General features: G+C 38.9%; 1 pseudogene; it reads right to left on the bottom strand.

Annotated features, from left to right (window-relative positions):
• Window positions 1–1,792: 1,792 nt before the first annotated feature.
• Window positions 1,793–2,769, bottom strand: LOC128097408 (GTP-binding protein SAR1b-like; annotated as a pseudogene).
• Between the last annotated feature and the right edge of the window lie 14,356 nt (window positions 2,770–17,125).

Genomic DNA, 17,125 nt, shown 5'->3' with positions numbered 1-17,125 from the left:
AAGAAGGAATGGGAAAAAAATTTAAGAGCAAATTGATGAGCTTCATCACTTTATGATTTGTATGAATACACAGGACTCTAAAAAGAATAATTCCAAATTTGTGGGCCTGCCTTACTGCCATGCCAGGGTCTTCAAACTCTTGATAAAGAACCCTGACTTGCATTTTGCGCTGAACCCTGAAAGCTGTAAACCATTCCTATGGCCACAGAAGAAAAGCCAGAAGCAAAGAGGCATAAAGTTCTTCTATATCAGTTAAAATTAAGGAAATTGAAAGTAAAACAGGCAGATATTTGGTGAAATGGTCAACCACTGAGTGGGCTGGGGTAGGAACACTGGGCAAAACAGATACTGGATCTGCTTCAGTGTCACCAGCTGGTGGTGCAGAAAGGGTCAACAGTGGCTGCCTCTGGGGACTTGCAGACTTGAGGAGGGCACAGAGAAAACAGGAAACTGTGATGTGACGAATACATGCAAACAATCCAGTAGGACAAGTGTGCTGTGACACACAGGCAGTAAAAGGTTCCCGGCTTTGATTTTAGTGGAATTGGTTTTAGTTTTTCTCCATTTATTATGTTGGCTTGTTGTATACTGCTTTTATTATGTTTTGGTGTGTCCCTTGTATTTTTAATCTCTCCAGGACTTCAATTGTGAAGGCATGATGGATTTTGTCAAAGGCTTTTTTTTTTTAGCATCTAATGAGATGACCGTGTGTGTTTTTGTTTAATTTTTATTTCAGCTTGTTTATACAGATGATGACAGTTACTTTACGGATTTTCGTATGTTGAACCACCCCAGCATTTCTAGGATGAAGCCTACTTAATCATGGTGGATGATCTTTTTGCTGTGTTATTGGATTAGGTTTGCAAGTATTTTTTATTGAGTATTTTTGCAACTCTGTCAAATGGGAAACTGGTCTGTAATTCTCTTTCTTTGGTGAGTCTTTGTGTAGTTTGGGTATCAGGGTGACTGTGGCCTCATAAAATGAATTGGGCAATGTTCCTTCTGTTTCTATTTTGTGGAATAATTTGAGGAGTATTGGTGTTAACTCTCCTTTGAGAGTCTGGCAGAATTCTGCTCTAAAACTGTCTGCCCTGGTTTTATTTTTGTTTTTGTTTTTTTGGTTGGGAGAATTTAAATGACTGATTCTTTTCACTAGAGGTTATAGATCTATTTAAATTGTTTATCTGATCTTGATTTAATTTTGGTAAGTAGTATCTGTTGAGAAAATTATCCATTTCTTTTAGAATTTTCAATTTGGTGGAGTAGAAGTTTTTAAAGTATGTCCTTATGATTCTTTTGATTTCCTCAGTGTTTATTGTTATGTCCCCCCTTTTATATCTGATTTTATTAATTTGGAATTTTCTCTCCATCTTTTAGATCATTTGAATAAGGTACCTTGTTGCTCTTCTCAAAGAATCAACTCTTTGTTTCATTGATTCTTTGTATTGTGCTCTTTGTTTCTATTTTCTTGATTTCAGTCCTGAGTTTGATTTCTTGCTGTCTACTGCTCTTGGGTGTGCTTACTTTTTTTTCCCCTAGAGCTTTCAGGTGTGCCATTAAGTTACTATTAATGAAATTTCTCTATTTTTTTTTAGCGTTTTATTGCATGACGTTTGCATAAGAAAAAGTAGTCTTGAAGATGGTAAGGCATCCTGCAATCACTGATAAGCGGATTTTAACTGTACATAAAATAGTCAGACAATCTAAAATTGAAAAACTATTTCCAAAAAAGTACATACAATTTCACATGATGAGCTTTTAAATATGGCTTATATTTGTAGTTTCACATCGTTAAAAAGTGCTTCAAATGTACTGCTGGGAAGCTGATCTTTATAAAAGGTGACGGGGTTGACATGGGGCTGCAAACTGTAAAAACTATCTGTATGGAATTAGAAAGCTAACATTGTGATATTCCAACTTGAATCAGTTTGCAATTCCCACTCAGGTAGATATATTAATAACCTAAAAAACACCTATTCTGAAACCAACAAAAGTCTATTGAATTCAAGTTATGCATGTTGGGGGATGGATCTCAGAGGCCCGGATGTGAGTGGGCAGGGTGGCTGCTAATCGATGTACTGGGCCATCCAGCGGAAGCCTTCTCCACAGCCTTACCTTTTCAGCACACTGCACATGAACACTTCCCGAGGCTTGGCGTTCAGCTCCTTCAGTGACACACTGCCCTTTGCTGTTGTCTGCCCATATAAGCCGAACATCTCTCTTAACCTCTCTTCACTGATGGCTTCGGGTCTGTTGATCTTATTTCCAAGAATTAGTATAGGCACATTGGCAATGGTTTCGTCTGTCTTTAGTGAATCAGGTTCTTCTTTTGATTCTAACAGCCTTTCCTGGTCTGCACAATCCACAAGAAATACAATACCATTGATAGCAGGAAGGTAGTTTTTCCATACTCTTTGGGCTTGGATGTGCCCACCCAAATCAAAAAGTCGTCAAAGTCATGCCAGCAATAGTGAGTTCTTCTGAAGTGGGATGTAGTGTTGGGACGTGCTGGCCAAGCCTGTCATCTTTCAGCACGTGTAGCAACATTGTTTTCCCCGCATTATCCAACCCAAGGAATACCAGTTTACGGTTTTGTTTTGTTTTGTTTATACAATCCTAGGAACTGCAGCACACTGCTGAACCCACTGTAAATCCAGTCAAATATGAAGGACATGTCCAGATCTTACCGGTCTGCGACTCCAGAGAACGCGACTCCTCGCTCCGCGTCCGCACTTCACGCTCCGAGCTGGCTTTGCAAAGCGGTATGGCTGCCGCAGCTCCAGCTCTCTTCCGAAATCTCTCTGTTTTTTGTTTTTGTTTTTGTTTAATGAATGTACTTAGTGCTATGAACTTTTCTCTTAGCACTGTGTTCATTGGGTCCCATAAGTTTGGGTATATTGTATATTCATTTTAATTAAATTCTAGGTCTTTAATTTCTTTATTTCTGTATTGACCCATTTTTCCTTTAGTAGAGAGTTGTTCTATTTCCATGAGTTTGCAAGCTTTCTGTTGTTTCTGTTGTTGATATCCAGCTTTAATAGTGGTCTGATAGGATGCAGGGAGTTATTTCAATTTTTCTTACATGTATTTAGACTTGATTTGTGTCTGAGAAGATGGTAAATTTTGGAGAAAGGTCTGTGATATATTCAATATAGTACTTGAAGTTTTGGTTAGAGCAATAAGACAACTGAAGGAGATCAAGGGGAGACAAATTGGAAGGGAAGAAGTCAAAGTACCATTATTAACAGATGATATGATAGTCTATGTAAGTGACCCTAGAAATTCTCCTAGGGAACTCTTACAACTGATAAACACTTTCAGCAAAGTGGCTGGATACAAGATTAACTCAAAGAAATCAGTAGCCCTTCTATATACAAATGACAATTGTACTGAGAAAGAAATCAAGGAAACAACATCCTTTACAATAGCCTCAAATAGGAAATATCTTGGTCATGGTGGATAATATTTTTGATGTGTTCTTAGATTCAGTTTGCCAGTATTTTATTGAATAATTTTGCATCAATGTTCACAAGGGAGGGTATCAGGGTAACTGTAGTCTCGTAAAAAGAGTTTGGTGGTGTTCCTTCTGTTTCTATTGTGTGGAAAAATTTGAAGAGTATTGGAATTAGCTCTTCTTTGAAATTGAGATAGAATTCTGCACTGAAACCATCTGGTCCTGGGCTTTTTTTTTTTTTTTTTGGTAGGGAGACTTTTAATGGCCATTTCTATTTCATTAGGGGTTATAAGTCTATTTAAATTGTTTATCTGGTCTTGATTTAATTTTGGTAGGTGGTACGTATCCAGAAAAATGTCCATTTCTTTTAGATTTTCCAATTTTGTAGAGTATGGGTTTTTGAAGTATGATCAGATGATTCTCTGGATTTCCTTGTTTGTCTCCCAGAGATGCAAGGATGGTTCAACATATGAAAATCTGTTAATGTAATACACCATATAAACAAACTGAAAGAAAAAAAAAAAACACATGATCATCTCCTTAGATGCTGAAAAGCCTTTGACGAAATCCAACACCCCTTCATGATAAAGGTCTTGGAGAGATAAGGAATACAATGAACATACCTAAATATAATAAAAGCAATTTACAGCAAGCCAACAGCCAACATCAAATTAAATGGAGAGAAACTCAAGGAGATTCCACTAAAACCAGGAATAAGACAAGGCTGTCCACTTTTCCCGTATTTATTCAATATAGTACTTGAAGTCCTAGCTAGAGCAATAAGAAAACAAAAGGAGATCAAGGGGATACAATTTGAAAGGAAGAAGTCAAACTTTCACTATTTGCAGGTGATATGATAGTATACATAAGTGATCCCCAGGGAACTCCTGCAGCTGGTAAACACCTTTAGTAATGTGGCAGGATACAAGATTAACTCAAAAAAAATTAGTAGCTCGCCTATATACAAAAGATAAACAGATTGAAAAAGAAATCAGAGAAACATCACCCTTTACAATAGCCACAAATAATACAAAGTACCTTGGAGTAACTCTAAAAAACTAAGCAAGTGAAAGACTTGTATGACAAGAACTTGAAGTCTTTGAAGAAAGAAATTGAAGAAGATATCAGAAAAATGGAAAGATCTCACATGCTCATGGATAGGTAGGCTTAACATAGTAAAAATGACTATCTTACAAAAAGCAGTCTACAGATTCAGGGCAATTCCCATCAAAATCCCAGCACAATTCTTCACAGACCTTGAAAGAACAATACTCATCTTCATATGGAAAAACAAAAAACCCAGGATAGCTTAAAAAAAAAAAACTTGTACAATAAAGCAACTACTGGAGGCACCAACATCCCTGACCTCAAGCTCTACTATACAGCTATAGTAATAAAAACAGCTTGATATTAGCGTAAAAACCAACATGTGTACCAATGGAATCAAAATGAAGATCCTGACATTAATCCACACACTTATGAACACATTCAGAGGTATCACCATCCCTGATATCAAGATGTATTATAGAACTATAGTAATAAAAACCTGATGACATTGGCATAAAAATAGAACATTGATCAATGGAATAGGATTGAAGACCCAGGCATAAATCCACACACCTATGGATACCTAAGTTTTGATAAAAAAGCCAGAAATACACACTGGAAAAAAGAAAGCATCATCAATAAATGGTGTTGGTCAAACTGGATGTCTATATGTAGAAGAATGCAAATACATGCTATTTATCACCCTGAACAAAACTCAAATCCAAGTAGATAGAATATCTCAAAATAAAACCAGACACACTGAACCTGATAGAAGAGAAAGTGGGGAACAGCCTTGAACACATTAGTGCAGGAGAAAATTTCCTAAACAAAACACTGATAGCACAGGCACTAAGATTAATAATTAATAAATGGGACCTCATGAAACTGAAAAGCTTCTGTAAGGCAAAGGACACTGTAAATCAGACAAAGCAGCAGTCTACAGAATGGGAATTTTTTTTTTTTTTTTTTTTTTTTTGGTTTTTCGAGACAGGGTTTCTCTGTGTAGCTTTGCGCCTTTCCTGGGACTCACTTGGTAGCCCGGGCTGGCCTCGAACTCACAGAGATCCGCCTGGCTCTGCCTCCCGAGTGCTGGGATTAAAGGCGTGCGCCACCACCGCCCGGCGGGAAAAATTTTTTACCAATTCTACATCCAATAGAGGACTAATATCCAAAATATCTAAAAACTCAAGAAACTAGACATCAACAAACCAAATAATCAAATTAAATATGGGGTACAGATTTAAACAGAGAAAATTCAGTAAAAGAATCTCAAAGGGCTGAGAAATACTTAAAGAAATGTTTTACAGCCTTAGCCACCAGGAAAATGCAAATCAAAACTGCTTTGAGATTCCATCTTACACCTGTCAGAATGGCTATATCAATAATACAAGTGACAGATCATGCTGGCGAGGATGTGGAGCAAGGGGAAACCTCCTCCATTGCTGGTGGGAGTGCAAACTTGTACAGCCACTGTGGAAATCAATATGGCAGTTTCTCAGAAAATTCAGAATCAATCTACCTCAAGATCCAGCTATACCACTCTTGGGCATATACCCAAAGGACATTCCCTCCTACCACAAGGACACTTGCTCAGCTATGTTCATAGTGGTTTAATTCACAGTAGTCAGAAACTGGAAACAACTTAGATGCCACTCAAAAGAAGAATGGATAAAAAAAATATGGCTCATTTACACAATAGAGTATTACTTAGCTGATAAAAACGACATAAAATTTGCAGGCAAGTGGATGAAACTAGAAAAAAATCATCCTGAGTGTGGTAACTCAGGTCCTCTGCATGTATGTTATGGCTGTTAGCTTGGTGTTTTTGTGAGACTCCTAATAGTGGGAACAGTGTATCTCTGACTCTTTTGCCTGCTCTTGGGACTCTTTTCCTCCTATTGGATTGCCTTAGCTAGGCTCAGTATGAAGGTTTTTTGCCTTGTTTTATTGTATCATGTCCTGTTTGTCTGTTATCTCTTGGAGTCCTGCTCTTTTTTGAAGAAGAAACAGAGGCAGAGTAGATATGGGGGATAAGGGCTGTAGAGGGAGGTAGGAGGAGTGAAGGGAGGGGAAATTGTAGTTGGAATGTATTGTGTGAGAGAAGAATCTATTTTCAATGAAAAAAAAGAGAAAGTTCCCTGTGCCTGGACTTCAAGAATGACCTGGGGCTGCCTAAAGGAAGGGGATGCAGGAAATAGATGACAAATAGATGTATCATTATACCTCATTAGGCTGATGAATTAGGGTACTAAAGTTCAACTTGAAGTGAATCTGCTCATACAAGATTTCCTTGAAACAGGGTTTTCTAATAGTATTTCCTTGACCTCAGTCACTCTTTTAGACTCAACATTTAGTGGTGAGTAAGACAGACTGTGGTGCCAGGCTGGGGAAAATTACTGCCTACCAAGTCTGCACACAAAAATAACCATACTATTTAAATGTTCTTTTAAAGAAAATATGAGCTGTGAACATTTATTTATTGGAAGCCCAACCTGATGTGTGTGTGTGGGAGGGGACTTGAAGGCCTCCTGTGGGTATAGCATTTAACTCAATTTTTGCAAGAATTGGGATCAGCCATTAACTGAGTGAAGGAATTCAAGGAAGCATTTCAGGCAGGTAGCTAGCTGCTGAAGAGTTAGGGGAAATGATGGGGGGCAAATGTCCCCAGAGCACAGCATTTTACTTTTCTTTTGTTTCCTCAAACAATGCCAGCAACTAGTCGAATGCTGGTCACATAGCAGATGAGCAGCAAGCACTTATCTGAAAAAGGGTTGACTATATTTTAGGATAGTTCTAAAATATGGAAAGCCATGAGCTGAAGGAATCAGGATGGGAGAAAACCTTCAGATAGTAGCAGATGACAAGCAGATTTGAAAAACCAAGGAAGCAAAGGTGTTGATCATCAAGCTGTGAAAATCATTTACCCATCCTGTTAAGAAGGCCAGTTCTCAGAGCACAGTAGTTTATCATGGGCCACTCAATGAGGGAGTCTCCAGATTAAAACTGCATCACTTCTATGTACATTACACAACTCCAAACACAGATTATCCTTTGTAGAAATGACCTTATCCCTGACAACTCCATATGCCTCGGCGTAAACCTTAGCACAGATTGCTGATAAGTGGGAAAGTCTTGGGTAGCAAGGCTTCCTTTTGTCCAGTCTGGCCGTGACCACTGACCAGGACAGAGAGTTAATATTGCATAATTCTTGAGTCACATTGCTGGATTGTTTGACTTGGCCTGAAATGTAAAAGCTTAGCACAAACTCACTGTGGTGAGTGACTGAGGACCTGCCCCCTTTTCTTTTCTATGACGGCCTTGTCCCTGACAAGCAGTTACCACACCCAGAGTCAATGTTCTGAGTGAATTAAGTCCTTGCAGTAGAAAGAAAAGGAAAATTGGAACCTTGCTTAAATTATTGTTTGTTCTTTCAGACTTTATAATCATCTAAATGAGAATTTGCTGCTTTAACCATCTAATCTTGCTGTCTCTAAGTAAACATGGTATAATTTAAAATATTTATTTTGTTAATTAGTATTCTTTACCTCTCACATGAAATAAACTGTAAATACCAGTATACAATGCCATTACTGTCACCATAAAAAAGGTTAAGAAAAACAACAGTAGCTTTTTAACTCTTTCCTTGATAAAGTCTCATTCATGTGGTAACGGTTGACCAGAAGGTCCTGAAAGGAAGCGTTGTATTGAATCTGTTCTTAGCCTGTCTTCATCTGTTTCACTGGGTCTGGTATGCAGTCAATTGCTCTCAATACTCTATTTTCTTTTAAAACTATTTAAAATTTTCTATTCATTATTTTGTGATAGATACTAAGCTGCCACATTCGTATTTCCAAATCACTATATATGTTATATATAACATACATTATATTATATATCTACATATTTCTAAAAGCAAAGATAGATACAGAATAAGTATTCAGGAAATAGTCGATATTCATTTCTCATTTAATCTGGATATAAATAATAACGTCTGACAAGGAAAGTCTCACTCTCTTGCATTGTAAGTGAAGCCCTCGGTGAACTGAAGCTCGAAGCCATTTGCTTGCTGGGAGCTATCTGCTATGCTTGATTTGTTCAGTGTCCTCCCATGCAACCATTTCCATTTCACGAGCTTTCTAAATATTCCTGGAATGGATTTTGTTCCTTGTTAAAGAAAGTAAATTCTGCAACACCAGAGACTTAAGCATAGTTCAAACATTTGTCCTGGTGTGGAGTCTATGTGGGCAGAATGTTGACTTTCCATGGTAGGGAAAGGAGGCAGGAACACAGGTCTAGCGATTACTTTAGAGCCAAGGAAGAGTCAACATTTCTAAGTATGGTCTGCCTCATAGCACAGTGACTTACTGGGCTCATTTCTGTAGCACACTTGCTGGGAGCGAGCTGTATGGGAGGCTCTGTATTGATACTGGGAAATCAGACAAAGGTAAGTAAGTCAAAAGTGCTAACTGTGTTAAAAGAGCTAACAGGCTGAGGGCAACACGTACCCAAGATAAACAGTGAAAATAAATGTCAAGTGTGCTAACTACTGTGAAGAAAGCAAACAGGATTCTGAGGCAGTTATTTGGTTATATATTTTTCTTTTTACATTTTTTTGTTTTTATCTTTTGAGATAAGGTCTTACTCTTAAACTTCAGGCAGGCCTAGAACTTCCATGTAGATCAGGACGGTTTTGAATTCACAGAGATCCTTTGTCTCCCTTTCCCGAATGCTATGATCACAGGTATAAACCATTGTGCCCAGCTTGCTTTTATTTTTTATTGATGATGATTCAACATAATTTTCGCAGTCTATTTTCCTATGAACTTTCAAACTATAATTAATAATATTAACAAGTTGCAAAAAGTACTTTATGGTTAAGTAGATATTGTTCTCCAAGTCAAGGATATTTTTGTCAATGTTGTTATGGGGTTTTTTGATTTGTTGTGTTTTGTTTTAATTTAACTTGTTTACTTAACGGCACGATGTTTTGTCTTCATGTATGTCTGCACATCACATGCCTAATGCCTTCAAAGGTCCTGGGACAGGAGTTATAGATGGCTGTTAGTTTCTATGTGGGTGCTGGGAATTGAACTCATGTCCTCTGGAAGAGCAGCTAGTGCTTTTTAACTGTTAAGTCATCTCTCCAGTCTCTTGTTTTTTTAAATTATTTTTAACCCATTAAGATGCTAGTGTCGCTGGGTGGCGGTGGCGCATGCCTTTATTCCCAGCACTCAGGAACTCACTCTCTGTGAGTTCAAGGCCAGCCTAGTCTCAGAGTGAGATCCAGGACAGGCACCAAAACTATGCAGAGAAACCCTGTCTCGGAAAGAAAAAAAAAAAGATGCTAGTGTTGTAGCACAGTAGTGTACAGGTAGTAAGAGCAAAGTCCTTGGGTTAAGTGCCCAGCCAGAAATTAAAAATAAAAACTTCATTAATCTAAGCTATAATAACTAATTAGGAACCAAAAGTCATACGGTTGTAATAGAGTCAGAAAAAAATCTATAAAATACAACATTTCTCCATGACAAAAATTCAGTTATATTTTTAATGAGTTTTCTGATAAAAAAAAATATTCACAGAAAGATCTAGGTCAGAAGTTCTCAACTTCAATTTGTGTTCAAATCACTACCAAGCTTATGAAAACAGAGATTTGTGGGGCCATTTGTTTCTTCAGAGTTTCTCCTTTAGTAGATCTGGTATGTGGCTCAACCAAAACTACTATGTGGACACCTATTACTTTATGAACTGAATGTAATTTTTAAAATTAACTTGACCAGAAGTACCTGCATATATAGACAGTGCTGCTCTCAAAAGCCATAGGTTTTTAAGTGAAAAAAAAAAAAAAACAACCCACAGGACCAGGTGTGGGATGCTGGCCCATCAGTCCCCAGGAGCTCCCAAAACAATACAGGATATTTCCATTGCTCATGGTTGACTATCAGAACCAGATGTTTAGACCCTAAGATTTGGACATAGAGAAGTTAAGCTGAAACTGAGCTGGAAGCTTCCTCTCTACTGGCTAGTTTTCATAGTGTCAGAAGGTTCTCAACAGGCCACTGAAGGAGAAAAATCATCAGTTTTTACCCGGGTGTGGACCTTATGTGCTACAGTACTGACCAGTCAGACAAGATACACATATTGATACAACAGTAGTATTAATTAGAAGGTGAACAACCACTTCTGATTGGATATGAGTTCTACATAGTGGGATAGAATACATGCCTGGTACTCTAAATTTATTTAATAGACTATAGCCAGGAGGTCACAGGACCTATGAAGAATGTACTACTTCTGGTGTGGTTTTTGTTGTTGAATGGAGATATAGTCAAATTGACTTCTAAATATTTACATTTATACATTGTCTTAGTTCAATTTTTATTGCTGAGATAAGCCACCATTGAAGGGTTTCTAGCCAGCCCAAGCTTGGCAAACATGGTCTGGCAGGCCTTTTCCTTCTCCCCTTTTTCCTTTGTCCTCACTAAAAACCATCAGATTGCATTCCTAAAGCTAGCCCCCAAGGTCCATTCCCTTATTTGGCCACTTCCTCCCCCTGAGGTTGACTACCAAGGTCCAGCTATCAAAGTATTGAATCCCAGCAATCAAAAACCCCCATTTGGCCATGTTAATTAACATGCTGAATCAAAATTAACCAACTCATCCTAACATGGGGTTTCCCTTTTACCTTTATAAACTACGGGCCACATCTGTCTCCTCTCTATCTGGAGACAAGTATCCCTCCCTTGTTTCCATCCTCTTCTTTTTTATCCTCTGTCTCCTGTCTTTGTCTCTTATTCCCCATCCTTTTTCCCTCTGGGGCAAATAAATCTCCTTTGTGCTGAGAACTTGGTCTTGTGGCGTTCTTATGCTGACCAAAAGCAACTTGTGAAGGAAAAAGTTTATTTTTAACCTACAATTTGCAGCCTACCCATGAAGGAAAGTCATGGCATGAGGAAATGCAAAATAGGAAACTGGAGGGGGCAGAAACTGAAGCAGAGACCACAGAGGAATGCTTCTTACTGGCTTGCTCAGCATGGCTTGCTCAGCACGCTGTCTTATACAACCCAGGAGTACCTTCCAATGGGTGGTACAATCCACTGGGGTCTAGGCCCTCCCATATCAATCATTAATCAGGAAAATGCCCCCACAGAATGCATTCAGTCCAATCTAATGGTGGCATTTTTTCAACTGAAGTTCTCTCTTCCAAGATGACCCTGGCTTATTTCAAAATTACAAAAAACTAACCAGTATAATTGACTCCTTGTTAGCTTGATACACAATCACATCACTATTAAACCATGACATTTTATTTATCCCAAGATCTCATATTAATATCAATATCACAATATAAAACACATTTTTTTTTTTTGGTTTTTGGAGACAGGGTTTCTCTGTGCAGCTTTGTGCCTTTCCTGGATCTCGCTCTGTAGACCAGGCCGGCCTCGAACTCACAAAGATCCGCCTCCCTCTGCCTCCCGAGTGCCCGGCCAATATCCCAATATAAAACACATTTCAACTTTTAAAAGTCCCATAATCTTTAAACACTTTAACACTTTAGAAGTTAAATCTCCTTAAAATAGCCAAAGACTCTCTGAAACTCAAAAGTCTCTTGACTGTGGGCTCCTGTAAAATAAAAATTAATGCATTCTATTAAGCAAAGTCACACAATCTTAAAAAGAAAAAATATGGCATTATAAAGTAATTGAGTAAACAAAGCCCATTGTCTTTCATTATGCAGAATCTAGTCAACAATATATGCATATATGTAACAAATGTACATGTGGGTGCAGAATAACTCGAGGAAAAGAGAACCAGGAAGCCTAAACACAAGGTGATGAGGAAGGACTGAATGCAGGTAGTGGACATGAGTTATGAAAGGAAACATGAGACTAGTTGCTTCTCTAGATGTTTCCACCATGTGTTTTTGGTTTTGGTGGTAGATAAGAGCATAACACATACTCAACAGTGAAAGTGTCAAATTGAATGTGACGCTCCACAGCTTCCATTCCAAATGCCTATTCTAACTGTACAGGAGTCCACTGAGCTGTATGGACTTTGGGGTGTGGTTAAATTTTGTGTGTGCTAAGCTTTTTATAATACATTTTATAAAATCAAAAAGCAAGTTTCCTACCTCTTATTGTGAGAGGGAAGAACTAGGGCTCAGTAACAATCCAAACAAACCAAAAAAGAAAAAAAGAAAACCTTCCATCGTGCAAATTAAATTCTGTAGTTTAATGTCCATCGTCTGGGACTCACCTCTGGGCTGAAAAGCCTTGGGCAGCTCCATTGCTGAGGCTCTGCCATTCCAAGTACACAAAGCTCATCCCCTGTGTTAGGATCTTTTGTGAATTACACCTGATTCTTCAGTCCTAGCTGTCCAGAACCACAGATTTTCAATTGATAATATCACACATTATCAAGGACCCCTCATAGTCTTTGAGGGCCTCACAAACTTCCTTCCGAAACTTCACAAACCAGGTCTCGACTGTCTGCAACACACTCAACGTTCTTTTCTTCTAAGTTCATACATCTCATTAAGCTCTGAACACTGAATGTTTTCATCCCTAAATTTCAAACATCACAATCCTCCCCCAAACATGTTCAGGCCTATAATAGCCATAGCACCAGGATCCTGGTATCAATTTTTGTCCCTTTTTTTTTTGTTTTATATTGCTGTAATAAAGCACTATGACTGAAAGTAACTTGTGGAAGAAAAAAGTTTATTTCATTTTCTAGCTTACAGTCCTTCAGGAATGGAAGTCAGGACAGGAACTGATGTGGAGATAATGGAGAAACACTGGCTTGGTCACCTTGCCTTCTTATGAAACCAAGGAGTACTTACTTGCCCAGGGATAGTATAATTCACAGGGAGTGGGGCCCTCCCACATCAATCATTAATCAAGTAAACACCCAGAGACTTTCCCATAGCCCAATCTGATGGAGGTATTTTTCTTAATTGAAGTTCCCTCATTCCATATGACCCTGCTTGTGTTAAGTTGACAAAAAACAAAAACACAAAGATCAAACCATCACCAACACATAGACTGGTGCTGCTCCCAGCCTTGATCAAAGTAGCTTATATCTAAAGCAGGTGGCTCTTAATGCAGGGAATGTGAACTAGTCAAAATACTAAGAATAAGTGACATTCCAATACTCACCCACAAATGGGATATCAATATCACTCCGGCCCCGGGAACATTATGGAAAGGGGAGCAGAAAGATTATAAAGGAGCAAGGATGAGGATGGGGTCCAGCACAGCAGAAATGAGGTCTTATGGGTATGACACCACTGTAGCAGTCATGAGCTCATGGCAGCTGTGGCTACCTGCATAAGATACACACACACCAAGAAATGAACAAAAAACCAGGAAAGCAGGAATGGGACTGGTTGGGAAGAAGTTGGTCAGGAGGAATGAAGATGGATAAGAAAGGGTAATACATATGATCCTGGTACCTTTAGATATATGTATAAAGTTCTCAAAAATTGAAAATCATAAACAGCTAAAACTTTACAAAAATGATTATCTAGGAGCATGACAGGGCTGCCTTCATACCTGGGCTTTGAGAACTTCTGTCCAGACTCTCAGTTGTGAAATGATGAAATATTTATTTATTTTTTTTGAGACAGGGTTTCTCTGTGTAGTTTTGGTGCCTGTCCTGGATCTTGCTCTGAAGACTAGGCTGTCCTTGAACTCACAGAGATCTGCCTGGTTCTGCCTCCCAAGTGTTGGGATTAAAGGTGTGAGCCACAGTCGCCCGGCTGGAAATATTCAATTTTAAGTTGGGAGCATGATCAGAATTCCCACTTATATATGATAACTCCTAGAACCAATGGAGCAAAAGATAAGTTTTTAGGAATGTTTGAAGTAGTATTGAGAGCAGCAGTAAGCTAACACAATACTGTGGGTTCCTATCAGTAACAAAATAGTTGTATGAGTTGAAAACTCATACAACAAACACTATAAAATGATCTCTAATAGCAGGAGGTGATTTTGAATGGAAAATGTTGAATTACAACATGAGACCAAGTCTGGATGTTTTGTAAACCCATAAGGTAATGTAACACAAGTTAATTCCAGCATTCGGTGGCACAAAAATATAATAAACAGAGCAGAGGAAGCCCCAGGAACTTCAGAATGCTAGTGTGTGGTGGCAGACAGGAGCAGAAGCTGTCTGCCCATGGGATATGCCAACATAGCTCCTTAAACGATGGCCACCATAATGCCACTGTGAATGTGAGTTTCAGAGGCTACAGAGCAAGTCATTCTTGTGTTATTCCTTATTGACAACGATGAGTCAAATGCTTTTAAGAAAATCTCAGTTCTTTGAAAAGTTTCTTCAGGAATATTCAACGAAGCAGAACTCTTTCATAACCAGAAATGTTGGCAAGTTGCCCTGATAAAAATTGTTACCACATTGTGATAAACTTCTGGAAGGCACGTTAATCAAATCACAAGAAAATGTCATTCCCTTAAAAGAAATATTAGCTACCAACAGGCTGAATCACTGTTAGTTATTCTAAGTCACCGGTATGACTGAAACCCTGTACCTGGTTTGTTATAACCAGCAGCAGATAAGTCAGCTCAAGTCACAGTGATTTGGCTGTCCTCTGTAAGAGACACAGTTAATATGAAAATACTCAATAGCACCTGCTTAGCATGTTTGCCTCCATGCACGACTTCCAGGTTCTTTGTAAGTTTGCCAAGTGTTTTCAAATGAGTCCCCTGGGAAAATGACCTATCAGTAATTTTTGGGCATTTTCTCAGGCTGATAGGAGAGCAGTCCTTTGATCACCATGACGGAGCCCGCACTTCCGAGTTTCGGAGCACAGAGGCACCTTATGCTTGTGCAGCTAGGCAGAGCTGTGTGCCAGCCCTGGGTGCTTTTCTGTCTTACTAAAACTAAAAGCCAAATCTGTGACCTGCAGGGTGGGGGAAGCATCTTGCTGCTTTAAAACCACATTTAGGCCTTTTTCAGTTGCATCTTTTGGAAATGCCAGTAATGTGCTCTTTTCCATTACCTGTCTCAACTGCATCCTCTTTCCTTCCCATCCAAGCCCTCCTCTCACACTCTACCCCGGATTTATACAAAATTATAGATTATTCAGATGGGAATATCTTCTTCCTTTCATTGAAAGTAAACTCTGAGAGCCTATAAAGAACTAAAATAAAGGCCACCTTTCCTTTTCCTGTGTCTTGAAGAGGTGAGAGAAAAAATGTGACTTAAAAGGATCGTGTCTGATGATGGTGGAGAAGAGAAGAAGGGGTTTCACATCAGGAAATCTTGGGAGGAAAAGCGACTTGCTCTTGGGCGGTGTTCGGTTTCTCCTTGCTCGGAGGGCATAAGTTCCGCTAATTAAGATGAAAGCCAACCCCAGATGCCCACGACACTCTTTTTCCTCCTAGGCTGAAGAGCAAATCTGTCATGTTAACTGTAGCTTTCCTTTCATTGGGTCTAATTTCCAGATTGAGTTACTGGGTGTTTTGGGTGTCTTTGCACTGAAAATAAATCAGCTATAATTTAAAAAATTATTCAATTGTTTGACTCTTGTCTATCATAACAGTATTGAGAACTGGTGTTTCTACCTGTGAAATGTGGGTATTTTTATTTGAGAGAATAATTCCAAAGATAAATTCTGTGAAGAAAAAAGCTGGTGTCTGAGTGAGGAAATTTGAACTTTGTAGGAGTTAGGGAGCTAAGAGGAATGTGGCCAAGGGGATGTGTGGAAGGTGGCTTCTGCTGGAAGTCATGCGAGCAAGGACTTTCACAAATGCATTTTATTTCTTAAAAATTGCTGACACGCCGGGCGGTGGTGGTGCACGCCTTTAATCCCAGCACTCGGGAGGCAGAGCCAGGCGGATCTCTGTGAGTTCGAGGCCAGCCTGGGCTACCAAGTGAGTTCCAGGAGAGGCGCAAAGCTACACAGAGAAACCCTGTCTCGAAAAACCAAAAAAAAAAAAAAAAAAAAAAAAAAATTGCTGACACATGCTACATAAGCACTGTACAGAGCTTTTGTGGTTCTAAGGAGAACTGGGTTAAGTGCAGAACACATTTCTGGTCATTTCTGCCACCTTGATTTCTACAGTTGATTACGTTGTAATATAAGGTCTCCCCACCAAGCCATAAGAACAGTATTGCCCCTCCTATGGTGCTTAGGAGAGATTTAACTTCAAGAGTAGGAACAGGCTTCCACAGACTCTGCTGTGCCCTGACTTCTCAGGAGAATGCTTGTTGAGCAGTTTTGCCCTGCACAAACACTGAGTGCAGAGTTTGTTTGACTGTCTTTAGCTATGTAATGTTTAACTAAGGAATTACAAACATCAAATCAGATTATGAGTTCAAATACATCAGTCACTGTCAGCGTTGGGTGGGAGATGCTTTCATCGATGGCTAACTTCCTGCCACGTCAACTTTGTTGTTTTCACCAGCAGAGGCTTGTGGGAAGTGTTCTTATGAATTCCACCAATATTCTTTGAGGCACAAAGTAATCTCCAGATTATAATAGAAATCTCCATATGAATTACAGTGTATATAGCTATAAATAACTCACATTTCATGTGCTGTTCAGTTTTACATTATATATTTTATGATTCTTGAATGTTAAGGGGAATGAAACCAGAATGAAAT

This window comes from Peromyscus californicus, unplaced genomic scaffold (genome assembly GCF_007827085.1).
Source record: "Peromyscus californicus insignis strain IS unplaced genomic scaffold, ASM782708v3 Scaffold_5__1_contigs__length_169319896, whole genome shotgun sequence".
NCBI classification, from domain to species: domain Eukaryota; kingdom Metazoa; phylum Chordata; class Mammalia; order Rodentia; family Cricetidae; genus Peromyscus; species Peromyscus californicus.
The sequence above is the reverse complement of the archived record's forward strand: the minus strand, read 5'-3'. Positions and strand labels throughout refer to the sequence as shown.